Source organism: Siniperca chuatsi, linkage group LG9 (assembly GCF_020085105.1).
Source record: "Siniperca chuatsi isolate FFG_IHB_CAS linkage group LG9, ASM2008510v1, whole genome shotgun sequence".
Classification (NCBI taxonomy): Eukaryota; Metazoa; Chordata; class Actinopteri; order Centrarchiformes; family Sinipercidae; genus Siniperca; species Siniperca chuatsi.
This window is the reverse complement of record NC_058050.1, coordinates 19,979,409-20,000,423: the sequence shown is the minus strand read 5'-3', so window position 1 is coordinate 20,000,423 and position 21,015 is coordinate 19,979,409. Positions and strand designations below refer to the sequence as shown.

Below are 21,015 nucleotides of genomic sequence, written 5' to 3'. Positions count from 1 at the left end.
GAAGCAAGATGGAGCAATTCAACATACACACACTCACACACACACGCAGAGAAACATACATACACACACCAACTGACTTTTATCTCTTTGGTGTGTCAGAGCAGTCAGTCATGAACACAACTGATTTAGATGGTCCACCTAATAATGTAACGATGTGTGATAAAGTCAAATATATCAATTTCCACAGTATAACAGGTCTGATGATAAAAGTTAAAGGGCTTTTATTCAAATGCAGCACATTCTCATTTGGTTAACATTACAAATTCTCTATCACTGCCACAATGAACAACTTTATGCACTGGAAAGTACAATAATCTATAGCTGAAAGCTATAATGCTGCAGTTAGTACACATCAGCCATGATATTGACAGCTTGGACCACTGAATATATGAGTGCATGCAATTGAAGAAGGGGGGCTGTGCATCTCTGCAGATGCAGTTAGCTGGTGATGTCACCAGATATGCCTCATTCTAGCTCTGAGTGATCTCTCTCACATTTACACACACAAACACACACATTTATTTGAAGTAACGCGCTAACAGCAAATCATAATCATAATAGTTATGTTTAATTATCTTAAGTTCCATCACAATCATTGATACTAGCTCAGCCAGAACTGACTTAAGGCTTGAAACTACTGACAGACTTGAATACAGACACACTGTACTATATTGTATATCAAGTAGTAACCTGTTTGAATAAAATCAGAGAAGAGAAGCCCTTTGGGCTGTTTTGCAAACTTTAATTGAAGTATTTTAAAAAACTCCAACTGAACTTAGTCATCCCAATTTATAGTCAAAAATAATGTCAACATGTTTTAGTAATGTATAGTTTTTTTATCATTAAAAAGGTCTTTGGGGAAATATCAGAAATGCTCCTTTTCATCACAGCCGACTGGAGAGGATGTAGGTATCTGTGTTTGATTGACAGCAGCTGGCAGGCTGCCAGAGTGCTGTTAGGCTGAATTCAGACCAAATCAGGCTGTTGTGGTGATTAGCGCAGGGTAATTCGTGGTGTGGGCGTGTTTATTTGTGCTTTAGAACATAACTGCTGTAAAACAATCAATCAAATAACAATTTATCTCTCTGATTCACCGGCTTTCTCGCTACTGACGATCCCTCTCTTCATTCACTCTCTAGCTTGCTCGACCACCGCTGCTCTCTCTTTCTCTCTCTCTCTCTTTCTCTCAAACAAACAAATGAACACAAACCAAAGGAAGCTTCTTGGTATTGCTATTTTGCAGCATAGACTGCAATCCAGACACAGACATCGAAGTTGGGTATATACGAAATAAACCGAGCGAGGACACAACTGGGAGAGTATCATAGTTAGGCCCATGAACGTCACCTGGATAGCACCCAGTTTCAGTGATATTTCAGGCTGAAACTGGACGCCTGCTTACGTGATTGGCCACCGCAGCTTGAAGTCGGGTTGCGTTTCTCCAAAAGTTGATTCTATTTAAACTTTTCGCCACAAGGCCTAAACGCACTACCCCCACTCAAATGAAGGGGGGACTGGCGTTTTTGCCACAACGCCTGATTTGGTGTGATTACAGCCTTATACCGTAGGAGAGACGAAGTAAACAAACTTGCGCTGTAGTCTACATATCATGGGCAGACAGCATGCTGTTAGAAGTATTGAAGAGCAAGAACCAAACCAGCATCTAACCGGACCCAAGTGACATTTGCAGGTACGTTTACATGCTGTTTAATGTGCTGCAGCTAATTAGCTATGTAGCCTGCAAACTGACTTTAGCAGTGCACTTTTCCCCAGTGAATGTTTGTTTGGTGGCTCGTTCAACAAGCTGAAGTGCAGGACAAGACGTGCATTCATGTTTGTAAGTTAGATAAAAAGGAGACTTTAGCAGGAAAGCTAATGTGGTTGTTGTTGTCTGTGGCTCATGTGCTGTGTAGCTGCTATCTGGCTCAGTATGAGTGTCTGCTCTGCTTATGAATGCTGACCTTACTGCTTTATGCAAGATTTGACTGACTATATCGCAATAAGGTGTCCATCTATGTAGATGGTAATTGGCAATGTAATGCAAACCTAGGGGGCGCCATTATGAAACCAAAAAATATATAATACAGGAATTTCTCCCTTTTGGTATCTTATTTTTTCCTCAAAGGAGAACGCAGGACAAGTGATTTACAGAGCAGATATGTATGCTGTAGCAGACAAAAACTTTAATACATCACAGTCCTAACTCACAACCTAGTTAGATACAGTAGTTATACGTGTATTCCTGCAGATGTGCCTATGAAAAATGACTAAATGAGATGAGAATGCAATCTGGGGAAGAAAAACATGAAAATATCAGAAATGTTTTTAAACTGTTTTGGTAAACAGAAAAAGGGAGACAAATATTGTAGAGGAAAGAGCTAACAACTTTACAGAAAAACCTGTGCTGCTTTGACAGTCATAATATAAACATTTAATCACACTGACTACAAATGGAAATTTGCTAATTAGGTAGTGGCTAGACTGCTGAATCATGCACAAATACTGTACACACACATACACACACCAAATGCCCTCAATTAATTTTAAACTACAGTAAAGCCATAGTTTCAAGAAGGAGCCAGTGATTACTCAAAGTTGAGTATTTGCTCTCACAATATTTATATATTTGAATATTGTACAGCTCACAGCTTGATACAAGCAGGGAGCAAAATAGTAAAATTAAGACATTTTTCAACACGAGTATCATTAATCCTATGACTGCTTCTTCCAGGAAAAAAGGGATTTGACAGAATGTGATGTAAAGACAGAGAGGAAATGGCAGAAAGCTTCATAAATGGATGGATAGATAGATAAAAAAGATAAATGGATCAAAGGCAGGCTGAAATGGAGAGGGACAAAGACAAAGTGTGTGGTATGAAATGACAGGAACAGAGAAGCACAGGCTGATAATGATTCAAGCGAGACAGCACAGAGAAGAATATTGGGACAGACAAAGCTGCAATGTAGAGCACGACAGATAATAATACAGACAGAAGAGACAGCTAAATAACTCCTACATGTTTTAATGGCCCCTGTAATATCGATTTCATCCACGGTCTGAGGGAGTTAGGAGCAGCAGTTAGGCCTGGATGACAGCACATTAGCTCACTGTGGGAAGTGGCCGGACTGGGCACAACCTGACTCACGGATAATGTCACAACCAGCTGTGACAAGATGGGACTGAGGTAGAAATAATGGTTTCATTCTCTTTCCAAGGCTGGTGAGAGGAGAGAGAGAGACCACATATCTGAGTGAGTCCCTCGCAATCCACACATTTTTTTATGATCTCCCTCGCTGCTGCTGACTGTCTCTTTATAACCTGCTGCACCTGTTTCTCATCCAATCCCCCTCTATCTGTCTCTCACACACAGACAACATGGTAAGAAGACTGAGCATGGCAATAGTTGAAAAGATGTTGAAAACAGAGACGTAGATTTCTTCTGTGTCTTTAGTTTTTCAGTGTGTGTATATGTGCATCGAACATCAGCACTACAGGGCCTAAGCAGAAAGAAAAAAATACTCCTCTTGCACTTTGTGTGTTAGTACATGTGTATGTGTGTGTGTGTGTGTGTGTGTGTGTGTGTGTGTGTGTGTGTGTGTGTGTGTGTGTGTGTAAAATACTGATGCTGGCACACAGCCAACACTGACCTCTGTTCAGCCCTGCTAAAACTGCAGTTCATCACCTTGTTGAATACCAAATCAGACAGAGTCAGAAAGCTGGACATACATGCACTTTGGGTTTATGTGAAGGGCTGCAGTAAGCTAGACACAGTTGAGGCTGTCATACAAGTTGCATATCTTAATGCTGCAACACTGGATTTTGAAGATCAGGTTGGAAAATTCCACATAAAGTTTTGTACGTTCATAAAAAAGATGGAGAGCAGCAAAATATAAACAGCTGCTGGTGAGTAAGTTGCTTCCACGATATGATGGCCCATTACTTGTGATGTCAACAAGTAAAGTAGGCACAATGCTGCAAGTACACAAACAACCACACAGAGCCTTTCCCAATTTTCGTCATGTTTATATGCAGCAATAACCCATACAATATCCCACAGAAATAAAGTATTACACTGTGATTCATGAAACCCCATCACCGCCTCTCACTACACACACTAACACACCAGAACACACACGACAATCGCCTCTGCTCACTACACACAACCGCTCATTTACAAGTCTGCCGAGCATGAAATAAAGCTTTTCAATCACAGACTGCTTGTTCATAACACACTCATAATGAGAGCAATCCATTTTACTGGCAGCCTGCACTCAGTGCCCTGTAAAATGAGGCAAAATGCATAGTGTTCGTCCAAGAAATAAGGTTTTTACAGTGCGCTTTTATGTAATTATTATTTTCTTAAATCTATAACTCAAAGCAGGCAAATAAAGAGGAAAGGTAGCAAGTCCTTATTTTCCTGTGCTCACTGTGACACATCTGTCCTTGCATATCTACATAGTAATAGGAAATATAAGGTGATGACTGCGAGATGAGGAAATCAACACATGACAGGCAGTGGATCATTTAGACATAAGCAATGCAGGAGTGGCCGATACCAGTCTGTCATTCATGACACACATGCACACAGGCAGAAACACACACACACACAAACACGGGCATGCACACGTTCACTTATGCTCTTTCCCTCTGCAGATTTAGTAAAGGACACATCTTGTGCATACATTCATCAAAGGGACAATGATGGTATGTCATGTGGAGTATGTCTGTGCTTGGGCTGGCTTGACAACACATAATGCATGATATACAATAATGCTTTTGCTTATCAGCTATGCACCTTAAAGTGTAAGAGTGGAACCATTTGTTATATTGGTCATTTGCATTGCCAAATTACAACATTGTAGCTCTTTTCCATTAAGTAAATATGCAATAACAGTTCAGTGTACAAAACAGTGGCAAGCTGCAAGAAAAAGCCAAAGTAAATGTATTTTTCTCCTCTTGTCTTTCTAAGGGAAACAGGCAAAAAAGAACTTGGAGACAAATGGACACTAGTTTTTTACCACAACTGTACACCATTGGCTATCATTCATAATTCACTCATGGACATTAGATGTACAGTCAGGGTCATGCTTGCATGCAAATTACAGTTACAGTTTGCACAAATTTGTACTAAAGCAAACTTTGTCTGCTCTTTGTTTGATGGCAGCAACTTGCCTAATTGTGTGCTTCTATGCAGCTCAAAAGTCTGCCAGCCCTTTTGGTTTAGCAGTGATATTCTAGTAAAACACACAACCACAGAATACAGAGGTGAAGACACAAAATTGTAGCTTACATTTAACTTGAAGACACTGAATGACTGAGCCTCCACATGGGGACTGAGCATTTTCATGCTCTGTTTTTAAATAATTTCTCAGTCTTTGTTTTTGCAAAGCTTCATTCCAAAGTCACTGTGAAAATATTTCACATGCAGCTTGAGCCGTGAGTACACTGCATTTTCACTCATGTTGCTCTGCATGAATTTAGAAAGCAAACAGACAGAGAGCAAGAGGCAGCGGCACAGATTCACTCTCCTCAACCCTTCTTCTCGTCTCTCCACGAGGATTGTGCCCTAAATCCTTAAATTCACATTGCTGTGTAGCAGAGGCAACACACAGAAAGTGTGCCAATCCATTTCCTTTTGCCCTCCTAACTCCAGGCTGAAAACACTTGCATGCTGATCTGAATACACTACGACAGAACAGATTGTGTTCGTGCCTTGTAACAATTCTTCACACCACAGACTGAAAACATCCTACATCCTTTAGGATCCAAACTGGGTTAAAGACTTGTTTCTAGAGGATTTAATGAGATGTAATTGGGAATGAATGCACTAAGTTTAGATCAGAATGGAAAAAAGTTTATAAACCCCTGACCAAAATTGTAACATGTGCAGGGATAAACACAACCAATTTCTTCACCTACAAGCATCATAACCCTAACCCCTAAACCCAAAATGAACACAACTGCATATTCATGTCATTTTCCACAGTACATCGGAACAGACAGCCTCAGTGTACTGTGCCAATCCCTTTGCTTCCAGTCCTTTAGACCACAGGCTAGACTGTACATGATGCATCTGCACAGCCTGGCACGCCGCATGATGCCAATCCTCTGGCTCATAACCTCCTAACCTCAAACTCACACCAATTACAAACAAGGCTGTATGTAGCACAGCAGAACAGACCAGGCCTGCTACATAATACTGCTGAAATACTACAGTACAGTTCCCCTGTACACATATACAATACACATTCCTGGTGCCAGAGAGGATAAGGGTGGTAAGATCTGAAGATTCAGAGCAGTAGTTACTATGAAATGCATTTTATACCAATAATGTGAACCCAGCACTTTATCATTTAGCAATATTTCATAGTACAGATTCAACAAATTGATTCTCATTATTTATTTGTAATCACAGCTGTATAAATGTAAGCTCTTTTAGAATTTAGTGTCTGCTATATGTGAAGATTTACAATGCATTTGACTGTGATGGATTTCAGATGGCTCTTTCATACTTCAATTCTGGGTCAGAGCCCAGAATGTGAACTTACTATGAGTTTGAGTGAAAAGAGACAACTGGGAGGGATTTGTCACACTGCTTAGCCTGGTTTGGCTCAGTTTGGCCCAACTTGGACTGGCTTAGAATGCGGGGAGCTTTTGGGAACAGTGCAGAAACAGAGGAAGTGTGGGAGAGGATTGGTTTAATCATTGCTGTGCTAGAGTTATAGGGTTTGTGCATTAGTCTTACTGTATGTGGGCGTGTGTATATGTCTATCCTTGCATGTGTCTTTGCATGCGTGCATTTGTAACTTTGTGTTTTTCTATGTGTGCATGCCAGCTTGTGTGTGTGTGTATGTGTGCCTGTGTTCTGACCTGTGTTTCACTGTGCAGCAGTATGACTGACACCCTTTGCAGGGCTCTATGAATAGAGCTCCCTTGGAGAGAGTGATGTGCCACTTTATCAGCTTTTTTGGGTAAAACTTGTGGTAATTCACACAATATTTCAGCTTTTTGGGGTTGAGAAAAGTCTAGCTGGTTCTCCTATAAATATCAAAATTCCTGGGAGTTTGAAACAAGCCAATAGCAGCTCTCGGTCTAGAACACTCAACCTGAACTTACTAAACTGCTTACTTTCACAGTTTGTTGATCTAAAATTGGCAATATTTAGCTATTTCACCTAAGAGACTTAAATGAACAATTCGACTTTCAGCTCTGTAACCACAGCTCGTTTTTATCTACTTACACTATCTACTCTCATCGTGTATCTGCCATATGAAGATGCCATGTTGTGCACTATTTCTGCTTAACCCCCTAGTGTGTAGGCATATCAGGCTGCCATTGCCCTACATGTTGTTGTGGGCAATATGAGTGCTGAGTCTAGTATACATGATGGGCTGTTACAAGCAGGTTGTTTGTCACGTCCCCTGTGTGACAACCCCGACTAGAATAACAGCAAGCGTACGTTGCCCCGGTGGAACAGGGTTATAAGATAAATAACTAAGAGCTTTATCTCTCTCTTGTTCTGCCTCTCTCTCTTTCTTTCTCTTCAACTATATATCCTTTTCATTAATTTATTTTTCTATCTTTTACTTTCTCACACACAGTCTTTCTATCCCTCCCTCAGATACAAAGCCACTTCTAGCAGCCTCTACTCCACTCCAGTTCTGTGACCTTCAGCCGGAGCTGGCAGGGGGCCTGGGGACTGTGGTGAGCTCAACTTTCATCGGGTTTCTCATATTGTTGTTACAGTGTGGCTTACAGTAAAAATAACACTTTGCTCCTACCACAACCCCTCGACCTGGATATAACCCCTAAGCACAGCAAAAAAGGGTATGAATAAGTCATAACAAATGGGAAGGGTAGGAAACAAAAACTAATCTCATGGCACAGCTTTAGCACTGTGCTTAAATGTTCAATCTGTAACTGCAGTGTGGCGCCTTCAGATAAAACAATGCTGTCCCACCACTGAAGAACACTTATTATATGTTTCTTCCTACAATTTGTTTAACCTAAGCAGCAGTATATGGACTCACTATACCAGCTTCAAACACGTTTTATTGGTTAAGACCATGATAAGGGCTGCGACTATAATTACTTTCATAATTTCATTAATCTGTTTGGGGTTTTTTTTAAACTAATTATTATTCCCCAGACACAAGCTCTTGTCTTCAAATCGTTTGTTTTGTCTGACCAACTGTCCCATACTCCAAAATATACAATTTACAAAGATATTAAACTAAGAAAAGCAGCAAATCTTCACATTTGAGAAACGAGAACTAGAGAATGTTTGCCATTTTTGCTTGACGTAAATGATTAACTGATAATCTAAATTGTTATTGATTAATTTTCTGTTTATCGACTCATCGGTTAATCAACTAATCATTTCAGCACTAGCCATGATCACTTCTCCTAACACAAATTTTTCCTGCTCAAACACAAACGTGTGCATTGGAGACAAGTAAACAGGCACTGTGCTACTACAATGAACTTGTGAGATTAACTATGCAATGAGTGCTTTCACTGTTAAAGTATTTTTATTTTTCATGTTTCAGCACATTACTACCAATATTTCCATACTTTTACTCAAAACAAATAACCTAAATGTAACTCTTGACCACAATGTGATTTAAATAATTCATAATTGAGCATAACACAACAAAACCTTAGGGATTACAGAGTGAAACAAACATTTCTTCAAATATCCTCCAATATATCCTATAGATTAAGAGCTCTCTGAATGAACAACTCATCATACAGAGCAGAGAGAACAGAAAGCTCTGTAAATCATGTCCACACCATTCAGTACAACAAATCTAATTCATACCCTAAATATAACTTGTATTTAGTACAGTGTGAGCAGCTAAGGGGCAATGCTAAGATAAACAATGGTCAGCAGTCTTATGCAAGCCAGTGAGTGTGCATATGAAGGCTATTTTACTGAGCTGTGAGACCAGTAAAGGGCAACTGCAATCAGAGCAGTTTCAATGCTGTATAATGAACTACTGTGCTCACATCTGTGCTCTCACAATACTGCAGTGCTATGCATAACACCACACACATTTCTGAAATTACACTTTTAGTGCTGCAAAATGCATGTGTAGTAAAAGCAGTAACAATAATATACTCTAGAAGATGAAATGCACACACAACCTGGAGACAACCCAGGGATGAATGCATGCTGCACAAATAAGAAAATGCGTGCGACTGTTTGTGTGTGTAGTTGTTTCATTTGTAATCTGGTTAAGGTTGTAATAAACCTTGACAGAATATAAGTACTGTATGTGTTCTTATTATGGCTCTACAGCTGTTTCTCTATTCTTTTCGCACCTCAGTAAGCCTGGATAACAACCTCACCTCCGTGTACAATTTACAAATCTCCTCTTTTCTCTTTTTTTCTTTGTCTCTCATATCTCATGTGACATCCTACCACACTGTCTGTCTCTCTCTCTTCTCCCCTCCCTCTGTTGACTCTATTGACTTCTGACATACTTAGTGCTCCCCTAGGCCTCACTATTGGCAACCCTCTGTGTCACTTGCCAGTACTTAATGCTGTCTTTTTTTAATGGAGTTTTGTGTCCACACACTGCAAAACAGCTAAATTTGAAAGGATGAGAACAGGTGAGTCAATGCTACATCAACAGTTAGCTCTTTTGACAGGCACAAGCCCTTTTGGGCATTGTCAGTGTCAGGATCAGAGGACTGAGGCAGCAGCCATTGATTGGAAGCACTTGTCTGGTCATTATCAACTTGCCGCAGCCCCATTCTGTATCTGTCCAGCATTTAAACGGAAGGACTGTAACAATTCCTCCCATGGTGCATAAAACTTGGACATCTACAGTGTCTGTATGTGTATGGAGTTTTAAGTTTTAAAAGTCTGCAGCAAAGTTTGATGGGTCATCTACTGGATGACAGGTTTTAATTTTCCTTAAGAGTGACTATTGGGACACTATGAAAGCATTGTGCATTGATACTTTAGCTTTTACAGAGTCTGACAAAGAACTTTTCTATTGATCTTACTATAAAAGTGAAAAGGGCCTGTATAAATATAAAAGGTTCACCTGTCCCAAGTGAAAAGATTGATCAATTGATCGCATAGTCATTATCACAAGTAATAACTGACTTCAAGTTTTGTCCCAGGTCATGGGATACATTTTTTAAATGAAACTATGCAAGAAACCTTCATAAATCCTTCCTCAGCTTGCCTTGTTGTGATCTCATTCTGCAGTACTCTCCCAATGACAAATAGCACTATTTCTCCTAATCGCCTCAGAGCAGTTATCTCTTCAGACATCTGCATTCATTACCCCTGCAGGTACCAAGCCTTGGTGATTGAGCAAGAGGGGATGAAAAAGAACACTTCCATTTTTATTGAGAGTGATGGCCGTAGTTTCTTCTAGCTACATGGTCAGAGTGTTTGGGGAGGTAAAAGTCTGATGTTATGAACTATACTTGTCTAATATGTTACCTTCAGTCCTTTGCTTTAAGGGGCAGTTCACCCCAACATCAAAAATACATATTTTTCCTCTTACATGTAGTGCTATTTATCCATCTAGATTGTTTTGGTGTGAGTTGCCGAGTTTTGGAGATACCAGCCGTAGAGATGTCTGCCTTCTCTTGAATATAATAGAACTAGATAGCACTGAAAAACTCAACAGCAATGTCTCTTTCTGGAAATCATGACCCAGTTACTCAAGATAATCCACACACAGTTGTGAGCAATTACATCACACATCTCACAGACAGAGACATTGCTGTTGAGTTTTTCAAATGTATATTTTTGGCACTTTGAGGACCACACGCCGAGTGTCATATGGTCCCATTATATTCAAAAAAGGCAGACATCTCTACGCCGATATCTCCGAAACTTGGCAGCTCACACCAAAACAATCTAGATGGATAAATAACACTACAGGTAAGAAGGAAAAATATGTATTTTTGATTTTGGGGTGAACTGTCGCATTAAGGCGTAGGCCAGCTGTCCTGGTTGGCCTACAGTATGCCCCAAGTAACTTTGTTTTCTATTTATATCTATTCTATTGTAACTAAAACAGTTTTGTGTCTATGTAGCACAGCATAAGCTGAGCACAATGACCCATATACTAAACTGAAAACAGGACACCTTATGCATGAGTGGTGGCAGTAAAGTTTACAAAAAGATGATAATGTGCATACATGTAGAGGCCTTTTGAGTCCCCTTTCACTTCCTAGAAATCCCCTCAATTCTCTCAGACATAAGACACATACACACAGACATAAATTAGCAGTATGTGTCAGCTTTTACCGAGATCTGAATGTTGCAGTAATGTTTTTGCCCAACATAAAATAACTCACATGCATACAACAGGCTCACAAGTCACTAGTCAGCAAAAACAAAATTATGTGTCAGAATTATTCAGGCAAGCTGCACTATCACAGAGGAGCAGAAGTCACAGTTCAGCCTCAGCAACATTGACTCAAAAAAACTTAACAGGATTTTGCATAACTCCACAAATATTGGCACAAAGTTAAATTAAAACCTCAATATCACTGACACAGCCTCAATAAAAAACGGAACATTATATGCTTCACAGCAGTATTATTTACTGCAAAGCTTTTGTATTGGTTTGCATTGTGAGGTGTTCCTGTTATTTTGTCCTCTTTGGAATTGCTATAATGCAGCTGCATTGCACCAGTCATTTTAAAAGTAGGACTTTCTTGTAACAGTATGCATGTGTTCTCCATACTACTTTGTGTCCAGGAAACCACACGAGCATATGCAGAGGGGTTAGGTGCAGTCTATTATTCAGTCATCCAATCATTCACTTCCCTATCTATTATCAGACAAAGCACATAGACAAACTATTGTTATTAACTGCTGTGCCAAGTTTGTTGGCCCATGGATTACTGATAAACTGCCAAAGAGATCACAAATGAAAATAGTAAAAGTTGCATAATTTTCCTTAACATATGCAAGAGTCCATCACTGTTACACAGCAAGTTGTGGTTTCTACACATGGATAACAAATGTTCAAATGCTTAGTGCACAGTCAGTGCAAAACTGAAGCAACAGAACCTAGTATTCTAATCTTCACTGATCTACTATTCTTTCTAGCACACATATGACAAAGTCAGTCATTGTATACAAAGAATGAAAAAAAAACCAACATAAATGTTATAAATTACCCGAACCAAATGCACAATATCCAAAGTACATATGCCATAAGCTGCTGTACATCAAAACACATCAAACGACATCATACTGCAGCTGAGTTTAGAAAGCTGCAGACTGTGATTTGGTCAGTTTTATTGGCGGGTGATTCCCTCCTTCCTCCCTCTACAGTCAACAAAGGGGAGATTTTTCTAATTTGCTTTATGAATAGTGTTTTTAATCACTTTCACATGTCTCATTTGAAACTAAATGCAGTACAAGGTGATGAAGACATTTATATATATTTCATTTATAACATCTGCATTTATTACTTAAGGTCCTATTTGTGATGAGGTCACACTAATTAAAAAAACACAAAACAATGCAATACATAAATATATATCTAAAATATCAGCACAAACAAAATATTATGAGGTGTAATGAGGTTCTTGATCATTAACATTAAATTAACAGTAAACAAATCTTTAAGCGATTTAAAGGAGTTTTCTTAAATATTCCTCTACCAAAGTTAATATAATCATGTTTTTTTGACTACAGCCATTTCAGTTGTGCATTGAGGTGATCCTGTCTTGGTACTTCTACTGTTAAGAATCAAAATAAACAGGATTCTGGATAATCATGACAGAATATATTTATGATAGAGAATACTCTACCTGAGAGTCTGATCAGAGTTTTTCCAGCCTGGGCGTACTGCCAGCTGTGGTTATCCAGCACTGCCATTGTAAACCAAAACCAGCATTGAACCGTCCCGATCAATCTAGGCCTACACTAAACCCTACACAGGTCTACAGCGGTTATCACCGTACCAGTTCTAGCTTTCTAACCATGCCATTGTTGTATGGCGAGTAGGCAACTGAACAACAGCCGTGCCATATATTGGCCAACGCCCTGCCACCCACTGAGTTGTAGAAAGCCAAAGGCACTGCCAGCTCCTTTTTGCCTTCACCAACTGGCTTTTTTCGCCGTTTCCCCCCATGTCACTAACCCCTCCCCAAAACAAGATTTAGTAACAAGTGCTGCTTTGCATTAAACAGTTTCTCCCCTGTGTGCCTGGCTAGCTACTCACAGGGAAAAAAAGTTAAGCCAGCCAACAGCCAACAGTTGTCGCTGGTGGATTTGTGGGTGAAATAGGCTTTAATAATGATTGGTTGTAATCTTCTCTCTGACTAATACTTTGACTCTGTTGGTGACTGTGAGCTTTTGCACTGGGGCAGCTAAAGACCCTTAATGTAAATAATGTCCTCATGTCCTTATCATCATTACAAGTGTATTTATCAAGAGCACAGCAACATTTGCCTACCTTATGAGACACACACTGAAAATGTCATTTCTTAAGTACATTCATCTTGTTATCTTCAAATGTGTAACAGAAGTTTGTTACATGAATTGCAACAAGACTTGAATTATTAGTCTTCTGACACAGGATTTTTAGAATTGTTAATTCATTTATAATCACATGTAAAGCTTTTGTATTTGACCCTTTAGACATCAAGAAACCTCAAAAACATTTAAACAACATCTTCATCTGTGCATAAATGTATTGAGACCAAATTATCTAAGTGTTTCCCCCTTTTATGAGCATGGCTAAATTTGATCCAAATACTCATGCAGATCCACTTTTATAAAACAGTTGCTTGATTGGGAGCCAACATCTTTTGAACTGAGGAAACGAAACAAAGAGCTCATTCACTGTTTACTCCTAGAGAGAAATTAAGCTTCTTTGTTGTCTCTCAATGGAAAAGTCAAAGGGGGATTACCATTATTTTTCCAAATTGGGAGGAAAGCTCTGATAAGCTCTAAAAATGGGTTCATGAGACAGAGCTCAAAAGCAAGGCCAAAAGAAGTCATGATCCAGCAATTAAAACTCAAACATGCATCAACACCCAAGCAAACACATTATCTTGATATAAAAGTGTTGACATAATGGAGAGGCTGCAATACATTATGTGCAGTCATTTCTGACAAAACTCCAATCAAAAAATGTCTAAAAACATTTACACACACATTTCCATTCACATTTTCTCTAGTATTCCCTCTTCAGCACTTTGTGGGACCACCTACCAACTTTGTTAGCTGTCTGACATGATTCCACAGTCAGCCAACCCTTCCTGTCCCTAAGAAAGACCATGGAGTGGAAATGGAACAACATGGTCAGGCTAGCCATGTTCTCTGTCACAGACAACAAGACAAGTGTACCGCTTCCAAAAGCGATGATCCTGTGGGTTATATACTATAACTCGTAAAGAATTTAGATCTCCAAGACTGAGGTGTCAAATATGTTCTCTGGTTTTGGAAAGTGGATTAATTAGTTATTATTCAAGCACAAAGAAGCTGAGCGCTAACTGTGTTCCGTTGATGGTGTTCATGTCTAGTCCCAGTGTGTGAGAGCTGACACCCTTCTCTTGTCTGTGAGTAGAAAGTGAGGACTGTTCTGCTGGAATAAATAACTGAGAGGGATTGTCACCTCTGAGAAAAAGGCATGTGGGGGTAACAGGGATATACAAACAGATGACTGAGTATGTAATAGGTCAGGTTTTTGCAGCTGTAGACGCCTTGTTTGTTTATTTCGCAACGGCATAACATAACGTGTTATAAATTATATTATATTGAAACTTAACTTTAAATGTAGTTTTGCCTGTGTGTGTATCTGTGTGTATGCATATATTGGGGAGGGGGTTACCCTGTGAACTACTGTAATCTTCGACCCCTCTCATTACCCCTTTAACACCCATGTTACCCAGGCATGTTGACCTTTATTTGCTTGTTTTTTCTACTCTATACTTCATATCTAGCTTATAACAGAATATGAATTCACGAAGAGGGGTGTTATATTATTTTCACTAAAACTCTGTGGCCTTAAGAGAAGCCTGTCTCTGTGACCTCCATACATTGCCTTACTATTGCATGTTGCACTGTTACTGTAGCAGAGAAAGAGAGGGACAACAAGAGCAGAAAGACCACAAGAGGAGTAGTGAGTGTGAGAGGGATCAACACTATAAAAAAGTATAAAATCCCTTTTAGCGTCCATGTGCATCTGTCTTCTTGTAAGCCCACAATAGTATACAGTACAAACTCACTGGGCAGCCAGCTGAATCGCATCAACACATCAATGAAGTAGAGAGGAGGACGCTTTGTACGGCTCAGGGAACACCATTCATCAGGATCCTTTATCCAAACTGTGCTCCGATTGTCCCGCTGCGCAACAAAACCAAGCCAATAAAACACAGTGCACCAAATAACACTTGACAGGCAGGATGCAGAAGGGAGAGAGAGAGAGAGAGAGAGAGAGAGAGAGAGAGAGAGAGAGAGAGAGAGCACATGCTTCTGTGGTCTGAGGACTGAGGACATAGAAGGAAAGAGGAAGGAGAGAAAGTGCTTGAGACAACACCATGTCAGCTTTCCTTCATTAATTTTAGACAGTTGTGGCCCAAAGCAGATGGGACTTGGACTGATGATGTCAGACAGTGGGAGAGAGATGACGAAAGAAAGAGAGAGAAGATACGTTTCCATCCTCCTGTGTTTGTGAGCACTTTCTATTTTGCACATTAAAAACGCCACAGTGACAATGCCAAAAAATAAATAAACACAATATTACAGAAAGTTTTTATGCTTGGCTGAGGTCAAAAAGTGGCCATGTGAAAAAAAGAGAAGACGCAATGCAAGTTGATGGAAACAGATTTTTCAAATACACCTTGACATTGCGGTATCTGTTTACATGGTAGACAAAGCATTCATGTCACGCTGCCACTTTCCAGGGGTGTTGAAGCAAAGAGCCCTTATTGCATGTCAACCCCTCTCTATCAACATAGTGGATACACGTGTGACAGAAGCAACCATTCATTAAAGACAAACACATGCCGTCTTATGTGGACAGCAGCAATGAAATGCCATGATGGTTTAAATGTTAATGGTGCTCAATTAGATATGTAATCTTGTCACACCAATAACATACACTGATTCACATTTTATTTTGCCCAAATTTTCCTAATTTACTAGGTTATATTTATATTAATAAAAATTTGATGTAGACGAATATTAAAAAAAAAACATCCACAGAGCTTTTAGAAAGGTGCAGAATAATAATAATAATGTCACTTTTCCTAAAAATAATATTCTGAATGTTAAAAATTTTGACGGGTCCAAATTGAATGTTTTGTTTATCTCTGTGTGAGATGTCTGACATTTGGTTCCTGCTTCTAACAAGGCTTGTGAGCCAATAGTATAATGACGTTGGAATTACGTGGTATAGTTGCCAGTTAGTGTGGAGAAAACCGACACTGACGTTAGCACATATTAGCTATCTTAACTTAATCACCCAAACAATAATAACCCATAAAATTACAGTTCAGCATATTTAAACAAAATAAACAACTACAGACAGCCATAGTCCTTAAAACATTAACTAATGGGTTGTCACTGGTTAGATTGTCAAAATTAGAAAAATAACAGCTTTAATCCCTGAGAAGCTACGTTAGCATTAGTGATGGTTGCATCCAGTTACCTAACACTGTAGTTCCCTCAAACAATGTAATGTTATAACGAAGATGAGTATCAGAGGTGATTTAGAAGTGAGCCAGGGTCTGACATAACCGATGGCCCAGGGCCAGTACAAGTTTATGCAGGGCAAGTACTCACAGCTACAGTACTCACATTAATATAAAAATCTGAAAATACTGACATGATCATACAGTCGTCGGTTCTCCCTGTAGCCATTGTTGCTGTGTGGCGCTCAGCTGTTTTTTATAATCCACTATGAGATTTGTTTTCAATAAGAAAATACTTCGACTAATGTTAGGTCAACACTATGCTAACACTAATGCTAGCGCTGTGGATTTTAATAGCATACCTACAATGTACTCTACTTTTTGATTGGATTAAAATGTAAATATTTACTTATATAATGTCTTATAGTGTAAAGATGATTGAAATGTCATTTTACAAGAAGTGTTGCAATATAGGCCCCATAAATTATTAAATGATTGGGAAAAAAAGGTTACCTAAAGCTAGCTAGCCATATCCTAAGATTACCATAGATAATGTTACATGAAACACCACCGCACAAAGTAACCTAAATCAATAGCTAATGTATATATGTTGCAAATTGAATTCATTACTCTATCACGAAAGATTCATCACTTGATATGACTGAGTCTGTCTGAGTCTCACTCCACTCGACCATGAAATATTCAGGTCGTGCAACGAACTGGCAACCACTGGAATCGAATGGAAGGGGGGAGGGAGAGTGCGTCATCTAGTGGCTGGATGTTATCAATGTTATCAATAGCACCTTTAAAGACTGTGGCCAATGGAGAGAAATCTAATGCACCCAACGTTTTGGCCAAACACTGTACACCACAAAAGGAAAAAAAATACTTAATACATACTAACAGTATCCAATAAGTGTGTTCTTGCGTGGGACAAAACTTAAAGAAACATCACCCCATTTCACAGCGGAACTGTTAGTTCAGCCAAACCATGACCTCAGCTTACAGCAGCACTAACACAGCAACAGCTGAGCTCTGATAATAGGATTATTTACTCCTGCAAACCTCAGGGACAAACCTTAAAATTAACACGATTAACTTAAAAAGCAGTCATTAACACAAGTGTTGTGATGAAGCTGGAATCAGCACTTTAATAATGTTTGTTACTTCATAGAGATAGATTAGCTAACAGGAGGCCCTGTAAAACACATCTATGGTAAACAACAGAAAAATATAAAGGACACTTAAAATAATCCAGGTGTGACTTGTGTCTGTTCTTTCCTGTGTCAGTCGCTGTTGGAATACAAAGTAAAGAAAAACAAAACCTCAAATAAAGTGCTTGAGCGCAAATTTATTCAGATCTGCAAAAATGCTGCTGAGCAACCGCTGTCTTATTGTAATTTCTTTTTTATAAACAGTATCTGTAATGAATGCCTCTAACAGAGTGTTGAATGATAAACAGGGAATCAAACTTTGTGGTTTCTGTCTCAAATCCAGCAAACAGACCAAAACTATTATAATGAATCCAGCTGTCTTTAGTGTGTGTGTGTGTGTGTGTGTGTGTGTGTGTGTGTGTGTGTGTGTGTGTGTGTGTGTGTGTGTGTGTGTGTGTGTGTGTGTGTGTGTGCGCGCGTGCACCTGCAGGGCTTACATCTTGCTAAAAGCAGGATAGTTCCTGTTTACAAGATCAGCAGTCAGAGCCAGTTCCCAGAGGAAGACACACAAAAACACACACATGTACAGGGATTTGGCAGTTCTGTACATTATTGTTTCATTATTTGTGTGTGTGTATGCATGTGTCCAGAGAGAGTTTGTGTGGATTGTTGCTGCTGGTGTACATATGCATCATCTTCTCCTCTCCTGTCATCCTCTGTTCCTCTTCCTAACTCCATCTATTCTCTGTTATCCTCCTCCCTCACTCATTCTCATATTCTCCTCATCCATGTCTTCCACTCATCTGCTGTATTCCTTTGTTTCTTACCCCACTTTGCCCTCTCCGACATTCCTCTCAGGTCATTCCCAATCCTACCCTCTTTCTCCTCACCCCTCCTCTTCTCTCCTCACTGCCTGCCTCCCTGTCACTCCATTCCTCTGTGAATAGATTTTCAGTAGACTTGTCCTCAACAAAGACCAATGTCCTGCACACACAGCAGACAGGGAACCAAAGGCTATGGCTCCACAGCCAGGAGGCGGTTAGTGGATCCCATGGCTTTCCACTGTTATTACAGCCCTGAAAACAACTGCCTTATGCAAACAGGGAGCCACAGGACTCTCGGATGGAATATCTGACTTACATGCATTGATACACACATGGATGCGTGCATAAAAACCCCGATAGTGTGGCCGGTGGTCACTAAGGGGAGCAAAAGGGTTACATGTTTGCTTTCTTCTCTAACCAGTTTTACCAACTGAAACCTTACTTGCTATGGAGAAGTACCTAATGTAAAACACTCAATTGCATGTGCACAAAATTAAGTGTTGCAGTGCCAAAATAACAACATAAAGAAGTAAATAAGCTTATTTACTTTGCTTACTGATGGGAGTATGTTTGCAACTTGCCATTTGATCAACAGAGTTTCTACACAGGGAAATCTTTTACACCAATTTAGACTGTAGTTATTTTCATATTCTGTTGAGGCTCCCAAGTGTCTCAGTTTCTAACCAGGAGGGCTGAGAGAGACAAGGAAACAGATAAAGGTGAGAAAAGTAGGAAGAAGGGAATGAATAGAGAAAAAGAGAAAAATACACATTGCTTCAGACTGGTTTGTGTCTGCTCCCAATTTAGGATGTTTTCTTGAAGCCATTTAATTCTAGGTCTTTTTATGACTTTGGGGCCTGAACACCAAGCAAACAACACAGAACCACATATGAATCCGGACTCCACCCCGACTGCATATAGATAGGATACCATACATAGTCATGTTATACTCTCTATTTTTATCTGCATGATTTTTGAATGGGAAATACGAATAAATGTGATACCTACGCACTGTAAATAAATTGCAAATAAATCACAAACAGCAGAGTGACAATTTTATTCTGAGGAGAGAGAAATGGAGAGAGAGACCTACATACTAACTCCCTGCACTCTTTGTATCACACAGTAGGGGTCACTATATACTCTCATCAGTAAAGCAGTTGTTCATGGGGAGATAAAACCATACACTGTAGAAAAACATGAATGTAGCATCTGTGACATCATGGAGGAACATTTTTCAGTGCGATAGACTGAGACTCCTTTCAGTCCAGCAAATACGCTCCAAAATATACTACTCTTTAAGCCCACATATCATTTCAAAGTTTTCAAAATCACCACCATGACACACATTACAAGGCATAAAAATAGCAATTGAGAACATAACGTCTTGCAGGAAAAACGGAGGAGTATGAGTATGAGGAGTCGGGGTTTCTGACATTAACGCATTAGCTTTAGCATTCAGCTGCAGTAGTTGCTTTCTGGACATTACTCAAAAAACACACATCCACTACTTTCATTTAAAACCGAAAAAGTTTTTTTCACTCATAAATGAAATCTTGTCAGCACTTGTATCTGGTTTAGCAAATCAAGTTGAGAATACTGACGACTCATTAATCTGTCACATCTTACTTGCATCAATGGCAATGTCAAACACTTGAGAGGGAAAATAAAGGGGGAAAAATAATTTGATTATGTGGCTGACCATTATTAATAGTGCATCTGCTTTGAGAATTAGACATTTTAATGTACAGTTACACATTAAAATTATCTTAAACCTCTTCGTCCCAAAAGCAGAATGAGAGACAAGCAATAAGAATCCAAATGAAGGAAACATTCCCAACATTCCTGACCCTAATATTCCCATCATCCAGCTGCAGATGAATCCATATTGACGGGCTGCTTAAATATTAAATGTTTATGGGTCACCACACTTCTTTTCACATCCAAGAGGCTCATCACTCACTGTCCATACAAGGGAAGGGTTCAGGGAGTCAATGGGAAGGAGAGAGAAAACTGGATTATTTACTAATTTTATCACCCTCAGGACCCAGGATGCAGTTCTAGTGTTGGAGGGCTAGAATAACAAAACAGTGTTTACGATGTATAGCTTAAAACAGTGCTGGCATTTGCAGGGACCTTGTGTAGGGGCCATGGAAATAGGGCATCATCAAGAGCGTCTGCTGCAAATCTTATAAAGTATGAACTGCGTACCCTGATGGATAAAGCTACTCATGCCTTGAAAGAATAACAAGGGAATTCAGTGGTTTCCACTACAAGGTGACACAGGGCCAGCCAGATATTCTCTCTCTGAAACAGTATTTTCTTCTTGTTTCTATCATATCTTCTCCATAAAATTATCAGCTGACTACAGTTTCAAATACATCATATAAACAGACTTTTTCTATTA

At 39.4% G+C, this 21,015-nt stretch overlaps 1 protein-coding gene across 6 annotated transcripts in view; it reads right to left on the bottom strand.

Moving 5' to 3' along the window:
• The window catches only part of triob (trio Rho guanine nucleotide exchange factor b), a 109,897-nt gene that overhangs the window by 69,566 nt on the left and 19,316 nt on the right, over window positions 1-21,015 (bottom strand). The gene's annotated exons all lie outside the window — the stretch shown is intronic.